At 39.9% G+C, this 17,915-nt stretch overlaps 1 protein-coding gene across 4 annotated transcripts in view; it reads left to right on the forward strand.

Moving 5' to 3' along the window:
* The window catches only part of SLC8A1 (solute carrier family 8 member A1), a 343,373-nt gene that overhangs the window by 315,180 nt on the left and 10,278 nt on the right, over positions 1-17,915 (forward strand). The gene's annotated exons all lie outside the window — the stretch shown is intronic.

A 17,915-nucleotide genomic window follows, 5' to 3' on the forward strand; every position in this document is an offset into this window, starting at 1 on the left:
TTTTTTTTGGACTAAGGGCCACCCAGTCATTGGACATTCTTTTAGCTTACAATTATTAACTTGGATAAGCCTTGGGTATATTGGGCCAGGACATTCCAGCTTATATCCCAGATTCAAAATATGGACTTCTTTTCATCTCTTGTTCCTATTGGATTCAAATAAATAGAAGTAAGCATCCTCCTTTAACTGCAGGGAGAACTCTGAGATACTGATGAGTGGGGCGGAGGCGGGGGGGGGTTTGCTCCATTAAGTCTTGCCTTCATCTTTCTCTGCGCGTCTTGGTGGGGGTTGTGCCTGATGCTTGCTGACTTCTCTCACTAGTTCCCATTACCAGCTGGTTGCTACCGGGCCAGAAAAGCTTAAAAATTGGGTATGCTAGGCTGTCCTTTAGTCTCTGGCATTGTATGATTTTCTATGTCCTTCCTATGTTTTGAAAAGTCTTTTATCCCTTGGATTCTGTCAAATACGAATTATTTCCCTTTAAGGATTTCAAGGCTGAAGGAGAAAGAAATAGACAGCTTTGGTTTCCATCCCCCCTCCCCCAATTTTGTATATAGAACCTTTTTAATAAAATAAAACCTTATGTTGGGGAAAATTTATGTCATTTTTAAATTACAACACTTTTAGACTTCTGAATTCCATAGGAAGAACTTGATATATAAAACTGGTTATCCTGGTTGTTCACCATGTTCTCTTAGCATGGTGTTAATGACTGTGCACCAAGAGGGTAGAGGGACAAGAGCTTTAGAGCTGAATTCAGGAACCTGGACTTCTAACCCTTACTTACTGCATGGCTTTAACCAATTTCTTGACTCTCTGAGCCTCAATTTTCTTGCCTGTAAAATCAGCCTAATGATACACGGCAATTCAAACAAAGTTTTCAAGAAGATTAAGTAACAGCATGGATCTCAGAGAATGTATCAGCTGAAAATTGGTATAAAATACAGGAAACTATTATCATTATTTACACTGAGATCAACTCTAAAAAAAATGGCAAAAGGAATAGAAAACACCAGAAAATGAGAATAAATGGGAAAAGTTTTGAGCAGAGAAGGAACATTTTTTAAATTTACCACAAAGCTCCACTATATGCTAGGCATAAGCACTGTATATACTTTATTATCTTACGTAGGTTATGTCATTAAGTGATGTGAACTGATTTTGCCTCCTTTCAACCTTTATTTTTTTTGACGCTTAGATTCTTCCCTTGAAAATGATATTTTTTTCTGTTTGTTCAGCACTGTGCTACAAAACATTATATTATTTTTAGTAATTGAGAAAACCAGTTAGCTATTGATAGCTTATGTTTTTCCGTTTTTAATTTTCTGGCTTCTAATAACTCTCAAAACTAAGATATTCTATAGAATACTTAAACAGCAAGTACTTTACAATTTACTGTGTCCTGTTGCTTTACTTCTCAGTGGACCCTCGAGTAACTTATATTGTTGTGCAGGTTGTATGCTGCATACTCCAAGAGGCCCCATAATCTGAGTGACCCTCCTGGAGATGTATAGGGTACAACATGCCTGGATGTAACTCCAGTGGCCCTGTCTAAAATCACTTAATAGCTTATAGGAGAGTGAGTACAAGTATCCTCATGTTACATGAAGAACTAAAACTCATAGAGAATAAATGACTTGTCCATATTTAGCCAAAGTTTGTATGGATGGTAAACTGTGGAATCCATGTTATCTCTCGTTTTTATAATCTGGTACTCAGCTACTCTATCGTGCCATCTTGGACTTATTTTTAAAGTATTGCATATGCTCTTTTCCATATGCCTTACAAATGTTTTAAGAACTTTTTAAATTTCTCTCTTTACCTCAATTTTATTATTTTTTACTTTTAAGGCATGCAACAGTAGGATTACATTTAAACTCTTTAAGGTCAGGAACTATTATTCTATTTGGCATGAAAAACACCTAATGGAGTGCATGCTTTGAAAAAATTCAGAAATGAATCAAGATCCAGTTCTGTACCTGTAAACTATTAGCATTTTCCTGTACGTAAAAATTTAATCACTGAGACAACTGAAAGATGTTCAGTTCTGACCCAGATGGCAAAAAAAAAAAAAAAAAAAAAAAAAAGAATAGAATACCAAGATAATTCTCATCAGCACAGCCATGTGCCACTAATGAATCTGAACACAAAGAGAGATTTGGTCTTCCCGAGCTAGACCAAACACAGCTGTGATACACAGCTACCCAGGTGCCGGTCAGTGGGGCCTAGGAAGGGCATGTTGAGGACACCCTCCTAGCAGCCATGTTCTGTCCAGGCTTACTGGCAGCTTTGGAAATTACGTTCCAGTGTTCTAGATCTCTGAGCAGAAGTAGGAGTGGGAACCATAGAGGTTAATATTCCAAGGTCTCACCAGTAATCACACTCAGTCTACTCTTCACTTAACAGCAGAGAGGTGGTCAGGAGCGAACACAAAAATGCCCACTCATCACAAACGTGTTCCCCTTGGGACACTGTACCCAGTCATTCTAAATTCTGAGCTCCCTTGAAGGACAGCAGGGAATCAGATTAATTCCATCATTTCTTCTCATCCCATCCTACTTCAAATAGATGTGTTGTTCTCAGTGCAAAGCTCAGATAGATTGACAGTTAACAGCCTCTGTCTCAGAGAAGTTATGCAAAGTCTTAGCACAATGACTACGTGCTAAAGGGTTATAAAAGAACATGAGCTTTAGAGAGGCAGGTAGACCTGTGTTCAAACCCAACCCTCCCTCCTCTACTTACTAGATGTTTGACACCCCCAGAGGCAAATTGCTTAACTCCTCTAAGCCAGAATAATAGGAACATGAAAATCCATCTCACAGAGTTGTAGTGAGGATTACATGAGAGTGAATTTATGAAGTACCCAACACAGAGCCTCGCATATAGTAGACCCTCAGAAATGTTGGATCTCCTTTACTTTCTATTTCAATGCACTGATAAACAAGTTAGGCCTCCTGGGGTATTTACCTTAGCTACATTGCAGCGGTTGAAAACTGAGAAACTAAGTAAATTTTCAGCCTGTCTTCATTTTTCCCTATGTTAGGAATTCTAGTGAGGTGGACATGTCCAAATGTGCTTCTGTTTCCTGCAATTTCACTGACCATGAGCTTTCTCCTCTCAACACTGACATTTCAAGTCAGACAGCCAGTGTCAAGAGGTGCCATTGTGACAGTGTGCATACATATTTAATTGGACGGCTACATTTCACATCAGCTTAAATGGAAATGAAAACAGAGTTACTTTACCCTAAGCCAGTATTTCCCAGTGGCTATGGTGTCAGTTTCCCCAAGAGGCTCCTAAAGGGCAACTATATTTTGTTTTCACATACTCTAATAAGCAACAAGTTTCTTTACTACCAAAAAAGTTCAGTACTGCTGAATGGACCCTCAGATCTGTAGTCAGGCCAAGAGGCAAGGCCAACCAGGGACACTGCCAGAGGGGCAGCACGGGACAGCCCTAATTACTCAAATGGCTTTCCACAGGACCTTATCTTAACCTCGCTCCAGCAAGCAGCAGTCTGGAGTTTAAATGCTTTGTACTTTCCGGCACACTTTCCCATGAATAGATGATGTCATCAGAGTTAAAGAAAGCCTGCAAAGGCAAACATTTTTGAGGAGAGAATGAAACAAAAGAAGGCTAGAAACCAGAATTTACAAGATTTTCTCTATAAATGGCACCATAACTGCCTGTTATCATATACGAAAAAAACAGTGGGGAATAGGCTGCCTGCAGCCGACCCAAAGCATCTGTAAAAACCTGGGAAAGATCCATTTCAAAGCTCTTTGCGTCCTTTATTCTTTCTCTTCAAAGGAAGAGTTTTTTTATTAAATACTTTTAAGGGTTTTTTGTTGGTAGTTACACTCCTTATTTCTCTCAAAGGGCAGTACTGCATGGGCACCTGGCATTGAGTACAAAGCTGGAGGGGAACCAGGATGGTAACAATGATGTCATCTACCAGGAGGTGGTCCAGGGAGCAGGGATGCTCAGCATGTGTCCTGCCCGATCTGAAGTCCTGCAGAGTCTTTGGATTAGTGCCGCAACCCCATACCAGCCAACTTTACTCAGTCCCATAAAAGTCACAGTGTAAGAGAAGAGAGCTAAAAATATTTTATTCTATTCTATCTAGGCCTTCTTACATACTCTAGGTTGGCCAGAGCAAGGGCACTTGGTAGAAACATCATGCTGTACAGGTGTGCGTTCGTGTGTTTTGTGTTTAGAGGGTTGGTGTCATGCATGTGCTATGTGAATGAGTGTAAATTTCCCTTTCTTTTCAGGCTCAGGGCGTATTGCAAAGGGAATGAGCATGGAGTGTAGCAAAAGCATTCACAAGAGTGTCAGTCTCTAAGGAATGATTTGTAAATAATGTTGAGTTGATGACTTTTATTTCTCCCTCTTCACATTTGAAATGAAGGTGGCCAGGTGTGCTGGCTCACGTCTGTAATCCCCACACTTTGGGAGGCCAAGGCAGGAGGATCACTTGAGTCCAGGAGTTCGAGACAAGCCTGGGCAACATGGAGAGACCCTGTCTCTACAAAAAAAAGTTTTAAATTAGCTGGGCATGGTGGTATGCGCCTGTTGTCCCCACTACTCAGGAGGCTGAGATGGGAGGATCACTTGAGCCCAGGAGGCCAAGGCTGCAGTGAGCCACTATCATGCCATCACACTCAGCCTCAGTGACAGAGTGAGACACTGTCTCAAAAAAAAAAAAAAAAAAAAAAAAGAAACATCTCAAGGACCACTGTTTTCTGGTGGGTTGTTTTTATTTTAATGCTGTCTCAGTCTGCATCTTTTAACAACTTTATGGTGGTATCACTTACATACCATAAAATGCATCCATTTGTAGTACATACAATTTCATGATTTTTAGTAAATTCACTGAGTCTTGCTACCATTACCCTAATCCAGTTTTAGAACATTTCATCACCCCAGTAGGATGCCTCACAGCCATTTACAGGTATTCCTCATCTCCACCCTCTGCCCCAGGCAACCACTGATGTACTTTCTGACTCAACAGGTTTGTCTTTTCTCTATTTTTCACAAGGACCAATTCTAATATAAAAATGTCATGGATTCTCTACATGATAGTGTCAGAATTTACCATGGATTCTGTAAGATTTTGAAATTATTTTATTTTATTCATCACAGAATCTCTCTCTATATATTTTAAATTACATGAGATATTTTTTGTTCTTCATTGTTTTGTATATATATGGATTTGTCCACCTTTTTAAAACAATTCCACTACCCTGCCCCCAACAGTAATCTTGGTTCATACATTGCAAATTGCTGGGGGGTGGGGATCACACAATGGTGCTTAGAATTAGCACTGTGACTCTTAGGGCAGTACCCGATGTTTAATGATACATAAATGACAAATGTCCATGACCAGTTCAGTCAGTTGATCACAGTGCTAAGGAGGCAACTCTCACAAATGCAGCTTCTTACTCTCATTCATGGCCCCAGCATGTCACACTGTAGGTGCTGACTGTTGGCTCCTAAATCAATTCAAATTCATCACAACCATTAGGAAGAGAGTACAGAGACCAAGGCCTATTGATAAGGGGCTCTGTGCACGATCTCCCTGCACAAAGAATGACACATTGTTGCTAAATGCAAGAGAAGAAAATAGGGGCTATAAGAAAGCAAAACTTCATTGCCATGTCTGGTCCCTGCATGAGAAACAAATGAATTTAAGCCCATTGGTATTTTTAGAAAAGAGAACAAATAAAACACTAACTCATTTTAAAAGGCAAAGCTTACATGTGGCCATAAAAAATTTTAATATCTGTTTGGGGTAGTGCATATTATAGATATGAAATCATGGTGCTTGGCATTTATGCACAGCGCCAGCTGGAATCCCATCACTGCTCCTCGGCACACAGACCTCACATCCTGCCTTTTCTCAGGAATGAAACATAAGCTCTGTATTACTTGTTTATACTCTGATTCATTCCAGAAAAGGATTTCAATCCATCAGATGCTTTGCATTGTTCACCCATCTTTTCTAGCACATGATCTAAAAACAGTAACTCTATTAGTGCCCATATTTGATAACCTTTGTTCAGCTCAGCATCTAATAAATCCTGTATTTTGTACTCAAGGAGAAAACAGCTTATTTTGGTTGTATTTGTTACAATCAAGAAATTATGTGTTGTATTTGTTTTCTCTCCCTGGCTTGCTCCCCTCCCCATCCCTGCCTCTCTGGAGCCCAGGGGACTTTTTGGCATAGTCCTCCATAAATTATAAGCTATTATTAGGTCATCATTGTAAAAAATCCTGGGTCAAGATAACAAGAAAGGCTTGCTGTAGCTCCAGACTAAAATGATCCCCACTGGGGTCCACCGATGGGCCCACCAGAGGATTAATCATAGCCTGTGATTCCTGAGTTATAGTTGCAAAACAACAGGTAACCACAACTATGCCAAGTGATCATGAAAATGCCCTTCTATGAAGGATTCTATGATGAGCTTTCAGATGGGTGAAATATGACAAATCAGAACCCCAAAACTAACCCACTTGTCCCATTAGAGGACTGCAGTTCTGGTCACTCAAGGGGAACCAGCACTTTGTATGAGGCTGCACTGGAAGTGGTTGGATGTGCTTCCTGCCCCTTAGTCTGTGCTTTGGGGAAAAATGGGGCAAACCACATAGAAGAATCTGAAAATAACTTTCTGCTATGTCAAGTATTCTTATCCTGAGAGTAAAGATTAAGCTCTCTCATCTATAGCTTCTATAACTGAACTGAGTCTACAGTGGAATACTAGTGACAAGAAATATTCACAATGAAACACTGTATTTTGACAATGCCAATAGCTAACAAGGAAGCCCAAACTGAGTCTCTGAAGCAATGTGGCATTCTTGATCATCAAATTTTCAAGTGGTTTTCCCTCTATACCATTCATAAAATCATTAAAAAAGAGATAAATACCATTTAAAAAATTAAAACAAAGGAAGCAATATGACCCAGTGGCAAAGCATAGGCTTTCAAGCCATATACTTAAGGATCACCCACTATGTACTGGCCAGTGTTGGGCATGGCGGAGATGGGGGATAAACAAGACAGATGATATGTCTACTCCCGTGGAGTAAGACTGGTACTTATAAACAGATGATAAATGATCAGGTAGCACAGAAGATGAACACAGTTGAGAAGAAAATATAAATGCGATCATGGAGCCATAGAATAGACAGAGTGTTTACGTGGGGGAGGGGGTATTTTAATAGGAAGCTTTGACTTTGTACACTACTAATCTCTAACAAATCACACTTCAAACCTCTAATCTGTGTCCCCCCCCCCCACCCCCATCCCCGATTTACTCAGGCAGGTCTAGTCTCAGAAACTGAAAAGTTATTTTCTTTCCACTTCAAATAATGGCTTTGAATTATTTTTCCTTCTCACTCCGGCACCTGGTATTCTCATATGAGCCCCCCTACCACCTTTGTTCTCAGCAGATGGTACCCCACCGCCCTGGATTCTTCTCCCACAGACCCTCCATTCTAAATATTCTGGATTAGTTATGACTTTGGAATATCCAACAAGTGATCACAGTAAGCTCCCAATGGTTAATGATGGTTTCAGGAAGGCAGACCCCTTGCATTTAACACACACACACACACACACACACAAAATGCTTTCATAGTAACTACATTTGTATAGCTTCATCATTTTAAAAGTATGTTTTTATAATTTATCTCTTTGATACCCACAGCAGCCCTGAGAGTTAGGCAGCATAGCTGTGTTATCATGTTCGGAGCATGGAGTTGTTATCTGGCAAGTTGATGAAGGATCCTGGAAATGGACTGGCAGCATGAGGACCTGAACACCAGAAATTATAGGCTGTGGGTTCTAATCCCACCTCGTGCCCTCACATTCATCTGACCCCTAAGGAGCTTCCGTTTCCTCCCCTGACAAAATGAAACTAAGGGTAACTCTTCCCACCCATCTTCCTCCTCAGAATTGTCAGGCACGGCAGATAGTATAACATTCATGGACTTGCTCTGAAAATTACAAGAATCTATAAAAATAAGTGATATTTAACAAAAGCTATTTGTTAAGTATCCACAAGAAGCTATCCTATGTCCCTGGGAGAGAGACAAAGGAGAACATTTTGAGAGATCAGGCTCATGGCATATTCTTAGCAGCTTAGGTAGAGCTCTATGCCTTCTTTTCTTTTCTTTTTTTTTTTTTCATTATAAGTTACATATCTCATAAGAGCCCAAATACAAATGATGAAAGATGGGCATTACACCCCCTTCCCAAACATCTCAAGGACATGAATCTCTTAACGAGGTTGTAAAAAGTATTTGTCAGGTTAAGTGAATATGCAAAGCAATTTCGTGGGTTGAAGTCACTAAAACATACTGTTAATAAATAAAACAGAAGGTATTTGTAGCACAAAATATAAAATTAAGAGAGAAGATTTTGGTGCTACTCCGCAGTTCTTCAATGCTTAACAGGAGTAGTTGGGGGAAAATGAAGACATAAACACATCTTCCCTTCACAGCTGGTACTGTGCAAACTTTCATAGTGGGTGAAGTTGCTTTTTAGGATTCTTGTTCCATATTGTGGACTGTCCTAGGCACCCTCCTGACACTGGATCCCAGGCCAGATCCTGATGTCAAGGCTATCTCCTCTTCTTCTGTTCCACTCCTTCCTCCTCCCCGTGACCAGATCCTGACACTGGATCCCAGGCCAGATCCTGATGTCAAGGCTATCTCCTCTTCTTCTATTCCACTCCTTCCTCCTCCCCACTACACCCTTTGAGATGCACCTGCTCTGTTTGTAGTATGTAGGATGCTTTTCATCCAAGGATTTGTCTAACATAATTATGAATGCTGAATTAACCAAAAGGACGAGGAAAAAGCTGAAATTCAGCCGTTCCCTCCTTCCCAGATAGACTCTGTATTTAAATGTCTATTTTTAACCTACATTTATTAGTTTTTAGTAGCACAAGCAATAAACAATACATGCTGTTTGTAAATAGAAAATGTTAATAAGCAAGCAACAAAAAGAAATCCTGCCATCTCACCACCATCTACATTCAGCCATTTGCATCTTTAAAATTATGAAATCCTGGGACATTTAAATAAATTGCACAAAAAATGTGTATACAGATATATAGCAAATATTACCCCTACTTTTTATGGACTGATAGTAGGCGTAGTTACATAAGCTGCCTTCTCACATAGCAGTGTGTCATGAATGTTTTTGTTAGTGTACTTTCACAGTTGCACAATATCATGTTATATGAAGTTGCAATTTATTTTTTCTAAAATGATAGACAATTGTTTCTAATTTTTCTCTAACATAGAAACTCTGCTCCAATCCCTGATATAAATTTGTGTGTTTGTAAAATTGCTTCTAGAGCCTCAGAAGTAGAGAACTGCTGGACCAAATAGTTTGTAGACTTTTCAGTTTTTTGATAGGCACATATGCTTTTTTGTATCCTATGACTAATCCGTAGGAATGAGTTAATGGAGGAAATTTTACACCAAATCACAGCAAGGTGGAAGGCAAAACAGGTGAATTATCAGAAATTTTCAGAACCCATTCAAGTCTCACCTGTCCTCAAGTGTCACCTGCTGCCTCCTGTGCTGGATTGAGGTTGCATGCAGTGGCCTACTTTTAATAGTGTTCATATTTTTGTGAACTGATAATACACAAAGCAGCCCCTTCAAAAAAGTGTCTCTGGAATGAGTAACTGGGTAGATATCCATTGGGGAAAGGCACATTTTGGGCATCTTCGGTGTCTTGTCTAGATCCATACACTTAGAATCACACCAGTATAATCCAGCTGACAACGAAGTTTCCTTATAACCCATTAAGGCTACCTGCAGGTGAGAATGAAGGTTTCTGTTTTCTTTATATATCTCTTCAAGTTAATGTACAGTTTCTCTATCTGATCCTTCTCAGCTAGCTCTAGCAAGACAGGGGAACCTGTGTCTTTACTATTTCTAAAATAGGAGAGAAGAGAATTTGAGGAGATTTGGATAGGAGATGGATGTTCCAGAAATAGAACAAAGCATAGAAGAAAGAACTAGGCTTCAAATGCAAAGAGGATTAACCGAAAGAGGGAGATTATTGGGAAGGCAGGAGAAGCGAGTCAGAGGACACCAATCTGTGCAGGGCAGCCCTAGATTGTGTTTAAGGCAGGAAGTTAGTTTCAGTTATATCTATATAATAACAAACCATCTGGCTTGGGAAAATGACAATTAATTCAGCTATTTGTTTTTAGCTTCAAATTTGCCCTTGCTTTTTTCCTTTTCAAAATTAGCCAAATGTTGCTTAACCAAATCTCATAATTTTTTTTGCCCTCATAGACTTTGTATTATTAAGAGTTATTATGAAAGTAATAGAATCATGGCTCAAAACTGAAAATATCAAAAACTTGATGCTATTTTAAAAGCAGGTTCATTCCAGCCCATTTTAAAGTACTATAAAGACAGCCTAAATGTAATGCCAGGAGAAGCCAAGAATTTAAGGAATCAAAAAAAATTATTCATCATTTGGAAGCCAAATGAGGATTCTTTTTACACGAACCAGTGAAGTGAGTGTGTGTACGTGAGTGGCAGAGTGTAATTTTCTTTATCAGAGAATTATCTCCATTAATGGTATGAAGGAAAAAGGTGTCTTTCATGAAAATAGCTCCTTCTTCATCCGTTTCTGATCCATGTTTGCCAAAGGAGTCAGCCTGATGTTTCTATATGGAATCATTGTATTTATCTTCCTGCAAACGATCAGCTGCTTTACCATTGTATAGTCACAGTCGGAGTGGAACATGATGAAGCTTCTTGATATTTTCCTTGGACTCTCTGTCCGTTGTCAAATGTATCAGTTATCTAGACCTTGTCAGCACCCCTTGGATCCTCTCTTGGACACCTGTGAACATCACACTGAAAAATAATCCTATTCTAGGTGTGTGTAGTGGAGTCTTATCATTTCCTTTTGAGAACGTGACTCGAATTACAGTTTGGAAAGCAGATCAAATAGTGCTGCGCTGCTGGTTTGTATCCTTTCGCTTCTCTGTTTTGTGTTCCCTGAAAAATAAACCTCCATTTTTTCTCTCCTTTAATTAGAATAAATTTCTTTCTTTGAACTTAAAATATAGCAGGATATCAGATACAAAGTAGGAAAACTAAGCCCGGGGCACCGCCATAAAGTGCAAACATTCAAGTTAACATGCAAAAATGAAAAATAGCTAATTTGTTCAGTAACAAAAATGGTTACTTTAAAAACAAATCTATGTGTCACTCATTCCATACATCATTACCTCAGTTAATCCAAGGGAGGCATCATTGTCCTCCTTACAGGGACAAAGAAACCAGGGCTGTGAGTGGTCGGTTAGTGGAGCTCAGTCTGGTTGGGGAAGCTTTGATAAATACCAATGCTCCAGCCACATCTCAGGCCGATTAAGCAGAAACTCAAGGTGGGGCTAGCAAGTTCGTGTTTTCAAAAGTTGTCCTGCTGACTCTCGTTTGTAGCTGGGGACAAAAGTGACTAGAAGCAGGTGCCCTGATCCTGCCAATATAGGTCCTCTTGAACTTTTTACTTATCTCTGCTTCCTCCTCTTCTAAAACTAGGTCACGTCACTGTCTCCATTTCTTCTCTACCCTCTTCAGGGACAACTTTTATGGGCAGAAATTTTCAGTGTTTCCTTTTTTCAACTCCTCATCTACCTGGTTATTAATCAATCAAACATCAGCAATTCCCTTACCTCTTGAACTTCACTTGGAAGCCCAATGATGATTCTTTTCACATGAACCAGTGAAGTGTGTGTGTGTGAGAGAGACAGAGAGAGAGGTTTTCTATTTGCTTGGGTAAATAAATATCACAACCAAAGACAAATGCTTGTTTAAGGTCTTCAGTGACAGCAGAAGAACAAGTACATAAGTAAACAATATTTCTCTTTTAATTCTAAAAGAGCAAGACAGATGAGGGTACAGAAGGCAAGAAAAAAGAGAGGAATATATACACTGTTTAAGCAAAGACATCTACCTTACAGCCATTAGTAAGATCTGGGCTTTAAACCAAAAGAGCTCTAATGTCTTTTAATGACTTCGGTTGTATGAAATTTTCAAAGTAAAATAATTAAGAATTTTAAGCTCTATCACACTTTTAAATGCAAAGGATTGTCAAGTTAATAATTTTTAAAGGATGTTATAACTCCTTAAAAGAATAGAATCATTGGCAATAGTCAGAATTCCCTACCGTGTATGGATTCTCTGGGGATCTGGCTCTGTTGTATTATTAAAATAGCTAATAATACTGAACACCCATTAAGTGCCAGGCCCTATTCTATTCGTGTTAACTCATTTCCTTCAAAACCCTATGAAGTAGGTAAGCTTCCAACCTGGCAAACAGAGCAGCAGAATTCAATCAATTTAGGTAATTCCCCCTCATTTGGCCTTTTAGGGTAGCTGGAATAGGATTAAAAAATATGAGAATAACCATATTGTGAGTGGAAGAAGCCCCCAGCATCTCCATGACGCCTACCCACGTTTTATCAGCAAAATAACCACTATTGCCAGGGGCATCCATGTTTCTAAGAGAAACCAGCTTCTTACTTCTGATTAGCTACTTTCCTGGAACTCAAACATCTATTACTCCCAAGAAGGCCCCCAAAACTGTGGGCACTTAGAGTGGTATCTCCCCTTCCCTTGTCTTACAGCTATGGTTCTCAAGCCTTGGTATAAATAAGAACCTAAGCCACTTGTTAAAAGATAGATTTCTGTATCCCGTCCTCAGAGAATCTGATTAAGTGGATCTAGCAGGGGTGTCCAAGAGAGAGAATACAGTCATGGCTTCTTAGTTTCTGTTTCTGGCTGGGCCAGTAAAGCCCCTTCGACATCCCTCTTGTCTGCTTATCACTAGAGACAGAAACTAAAAACCATGGCTTCAGGCTGCCAAAAGCCTAAAACAAAACATAACAGAACAACAACAAAATAAGGCAGGCTGGACAAGCTTGGGGGTGAAGCCCCAAACCTACATTTTTTAAGCAAAGCTCTCCAGGCACTTCTGTGACTTTATTAACAAACACTAGACACAGCCTTTGAAACATGGTCATCTGTCTGCCACCTTGGCTTCACTCGTATCAATCAATGGCCAGTCAGAGTGATTTGAAGTTGATAATTTTGCCAACAGTTCTTACCTAATTTTAAAAGGTAAATGACTGTGCCATGTAGTGTAATTCCATAAATATTGTCACAGTTTGATCAAAGGTAGTATCTTCAGGTCTTGAGATCTTCCTAGGATTTTCAAATATTTAAGTCATTTATTCTTCACAATGATAAGATAGTTATAATCATCAGTTAATTATTGTGAAGAGTGGTTATGTACAAACTCCTATCAAAAAAACCGCCAAAATCATACATTGCATATAAATTTAGTATTTTAGTGTATTCTGTGCACCACCCAAATAGTAAAGTTAGAAAGAGTCTTAGAGATATTCTAATTAAATGAGGAAACTGCAATCTAAAAAAAGTGAAGTGACTTGCCGAGAGCATACAGACAGTTGGAAGAGCCGAGAGTCTCTTTGATGAGGCTTCTTCCACTAGTACACCATGAAGATCTGTACACCTTGGCTGCCTCTTTCAGTGTCAGTGAATGAATACATCAAGGTCTGGTTGCTGGGAGAAGCAAGCAGACCTTCATAACCAGGATGGTCTCCAATTAAAACCACTGCCAGTGTCAGTTCCTGGGCATGAAGCATTGGAGAGCTGAACAGCTGGTCCCCAAAGAACACTAAGAGCCAAGAATAAGATGAACCATCTGGGGCGAAACCCTTGCTCCAGATAATACATTATCCCTGCATCCATCCTGCAAGACTGTGAGAATGACCTTTTTTACAGAAGAGATGTTTAAGGCTTAGCCTATGAGTAGCAATAAAGTTTGAGAAATTTAGGTAAAGAATAATTGCTGGAGGAAAGGGAGAGTATTGGCCTATTTTTGCATGTTGACCAGATGACTTGGACAAGGTTATATACCATGAACTTGAGGCAGGTCTGCAAAGAACAGTTACGTCCTGACTTTGTGATGTGTAGTTTAATTCCAGCCATGCTGTCTCCTCGACAATCTTCCTTCTTATTGATTTATAGTCATATGTATCAAGGAGACAGGACTAAAAGTCTAAAACTGTATGACTGATCTAAATTTAATTAGAATTCAAGGTGGGAGTTAATAGCAAAAACTATTAAAAACCTAGCCAGGGACATATATGAAGGAAAAAATACATATGTTATTATATTGACACATATTTTGTGTCAATCGCATTGGAAATCTGATCCATATATAAGTTTTTATCTAATGGGCCAACCTCTGAATATTATTATATCCCCTTCAAGCCCAAGGCAGTCGTTATTTCTTGGATTTTATTTTAGGAAATGGCATTTGCCTGGTTTAACCATAGGCAGGTTACAGGCTTAGTGTTCAAAGTAGGGCTTGGCAGCACCTAACATATGGTATGTGATGTATTGCCCTGTGTGTTGAGCAGCAAAGCAGCAATAAAAGGTAACTTGGGGAGAATCCATCGCACTTCATTTGGAAAACAGAGTTGTCTCTGCTGGAGCTAAGGTTAGTGGTTTGGATTTTCATGTGTTCCTGCAATTTTTTTTTTTTTTACGTTGCTTTTGAATTGAAAATAAAAACAGACAAAAGGCCTGATGTCTAACCCAAGTAAATAAAACCTATGAGACACAAAGTAGCCAAAAACATGTTTAACTTATGTGACAAGCTAGTCACTTTGGCTATTAACTTTTAGGAAATTCAAAGAAAGACATTTGAAAATAGGAACATATTATTATTACAAGTAAGAATCTTCATGCAACATTCACATTAATAGGCTACTGATAAATGGCTTGAGGGAGAGGAAACCGCTGCATACCCAGGTGTGCCCTCCATGTCATCCTAAAGGACTGGTTTGGGTGCTTTGAGTCCCCAGACTCAGGAGTCTTTGATCTTAAACTTCCTTTCCTTCTGGTGCAGCAGCAAAGGTGCCATCCAGAAAGCCCAGAGTTTCTGAGTACATATGGGGTACCCAGGAAGTCCAGTGTGCAATGTACCAGGTGCCAGGGGAGGTAAGAAGGTGTGTGCTATGGAACAGCACCAGGTCACCTGTCCCTGTAGCATACAGAGGGAATTACCACCCCTACAACTGCCCCACCTAACGTGGCCATCTGTTCACCACCAGCCAGTGCTACCAGCCATTTCATCTTAGAATAACATCTCAGGTGTTTCTCAGCTGTAGCTGAGCTGGAAGGTGCTTTCTTCTGCCTCAGACTCTTGCTCCTTTCCTTTCCTTGTTCCACTGCCTGACCTTAAAAAAAAAAAAAAAAAGCAACTTCCTTTTTTTTTCCTTTTGAGGCTACTGCTGCCCTGTTTCTATTAACTTTTAATAATGAAGTACAAGAAACCATTAAGATTTGTCTCGCTTATCTGTGATAGCTGATTGGGCTGCATGAATGTGTGATCATGAATGCACAAAGCAGCACAAATCCAGGAGTCTGGATTCACAAACTGCCCACACCTTCTTCAATCTTTGTTCTCCTGATACAGTAAAGAGCATTTGGTAAGAACCTGCTTCAGAGTTTCTGAGTGAAAGCAACAGGGCCACCTGAAATGAGCTAAGAGGAAAGACAAACTTCAGGCTTCCTGGAAGGGGCAATGTGGTGTGAGAATGGGCTCTGAAATCAGACTTTGGTTTAAAAATTCACATTTGCAAAGACCCTATCCAAGAGGCATAATATCACAATGTCACAGTTTCTCATATCATCAAAGTGGAGTAATGACATCTAGCCCATAATGCTTGTGAGAGGGTTGAGTGAGAATATACACGTTAGCTGTGTAGCATAGTGCCTAGCATGGAATAAGCAGCATTTGCCTACTTCTTTAATTATGAAATAATAATTAGATCTGCTTTCCATCACAGACGGAGGGCAGAATCGATGACAGGCCTTCAGAGTTGACCAACTCCCTTTCAGAAAGAATGTGATAACTGCAGATGCAGTAGCCTTTGAGTAGCCTAAAAAACCTTCTTATCCATTGTAAAGCAGGGAATCCATGGGCTGATCTAAATTTACATGCTGTACATATCTTCCCCACTGGAAGCTTACTGAGGAAGGATGGTGGCAATAGCATAACTACATACATGCTCGTACAACTACATACATGCTCAGAGCATGCCCAGGACCTCAGGAGGACCAGAGCAGATAACACAACACCTTGCGGTCATTTAATGCTTGCTGTTACTGGCTTTGGAAATAAGTTCAATTTGACAGTTATTAATATCTGCTATAAACTTACTGTGCAAGGTAGCTGGAAGGACTTTGATTTTTTTTTTTTTTTTTTTGAGATGGAGTCTCACTCTGTTGCCCAGGCTGGAGTGCAGTGGCATGATCTCAGCTCACTGCAACCTCCACCTCCTGGGTTCAAGTAATTCTCATGCTTCAGCCTCCCAAGTAGCTGGGATTAGAGGTGTGTACCACCATGCCTGGCCATTTTTTTTATTTTTTTATTTTTTTGGTATTTTTAGTACAGAGACAGGGTTTCACCATGTTGGCCAAGCTGATCTCAAACTCCTAATCTCAAGTAATCCGCCCATCTCGGCCTCCCAAAGTACTGGGATTATAGGCATGAGCTACCGTGCCCAGCCAGGACTTTGGTGTAAGTAGGCGTAATGTAGACAAGAAATTGAGTATCTTCCAAGTTCTCTTCACATGCTTAATACAGGAAGCTATTTCAGATCCTACCTCAACTTTTAAACTGATCTAGCCTGCTCGGTTTATATTGTGTTCCCAAAACAACAAAAACAGCCACTCCTACTTTGTGCCAAAAAGCATCAAAAGCATTTTATTTACATGTAATATTTCAGCTTACCAACAGCACTCTGAAGTGAGCAGTACCAACCCCATTTAACAGATTAGGCAATTGAAGCCCAGAGAAGTTAAGTAATCTTCCGGAGTCACACAGTCAGCTGCGAAGGCAGGATTTGAAGTCCCCCAGCTCAAATGTGCTCTAAACCCGTGTGTTCTACCCATCAAGAAGTTTAAGTCACTGTTGTTCAACCTTCTGTAGTGAACCAAGATTTTCCTATCATCACAAAAAGATACAGTCAGGCTTATGAGTAAATAAAGGGCTTTGAAAATGGTCATTGGTGCCCACAGCACAATGAAAGGTAGAAAAGCGCCATGAGAAAGCATTCACCTTGAAGACATGAGGCAAGAGCTGTAGCCCTAACATGTTTTTTTCCTAGTTGTGATATTGCATCCACTACTTGTCATCTCTAAGCCTCGTTCCCTCACCTCATAAAATTACCATCACAATCAATGCAGCAATATAGCTGAATCTGCTTTTTCATTCTTAAGGCTCTAAGCAAATGTCAGCTACACTATTATAGTTCAATTGTTTTCAGTTCCACTATTGGCTTGCTCTTGAATCTTGAAAAAAACTCTCCCGACATCTTAACTTTCTCATCTATAAACTAGAGCAGCGGATACAGCATCTTTTAGTAATACCCTCCAGCAGCTGTTCCCAAACTTTAGTGACCTAGAATCTTTTAGGATACTGTTAAAATAGATTCCTGGGCCGCTGTCATTATGACCAGCACAGCCGCATGGCACCTTTCAATACTCACTCTTTGAAAGGACCCCACTTGATTCTGATGCAGGTGAGCTGTGACTACTTTCTGAAAAAATGCCGCCCTGCAAGCTCAATATTACAAAGAACCGCAGTATCTGTGGATATAGAACTTGGGACCAAGATCACTTGCTCAGTCCGTAACACAGCCAGCACTGAACGCTTAACTCCCAATATCTAGATCCTGTTCTTTCCACCCCATGAGTCTGACTCAAAGGAACATCAAAGCCATCTCTTGGTCACTGGGTTTATATTAAGGGTTGGGTCCTAGAGTACACAGCTGAAG

The sequence above is a fragment of the Hylobates moloch genome, unplaced genomic scaffold (genome assembly GCF_009828535.3).
Source record: "Hylobates moloch isolate HMO894 unplaced genomic scaffold, HMol_V3 SCAFFOLD_15, whole genome shotgun sequence".
NCBI lineage: Eukaryota > Metazoa > Chordata > Mammalia > Primates > Hylobatidae > Hylobates > Hylobates moloch.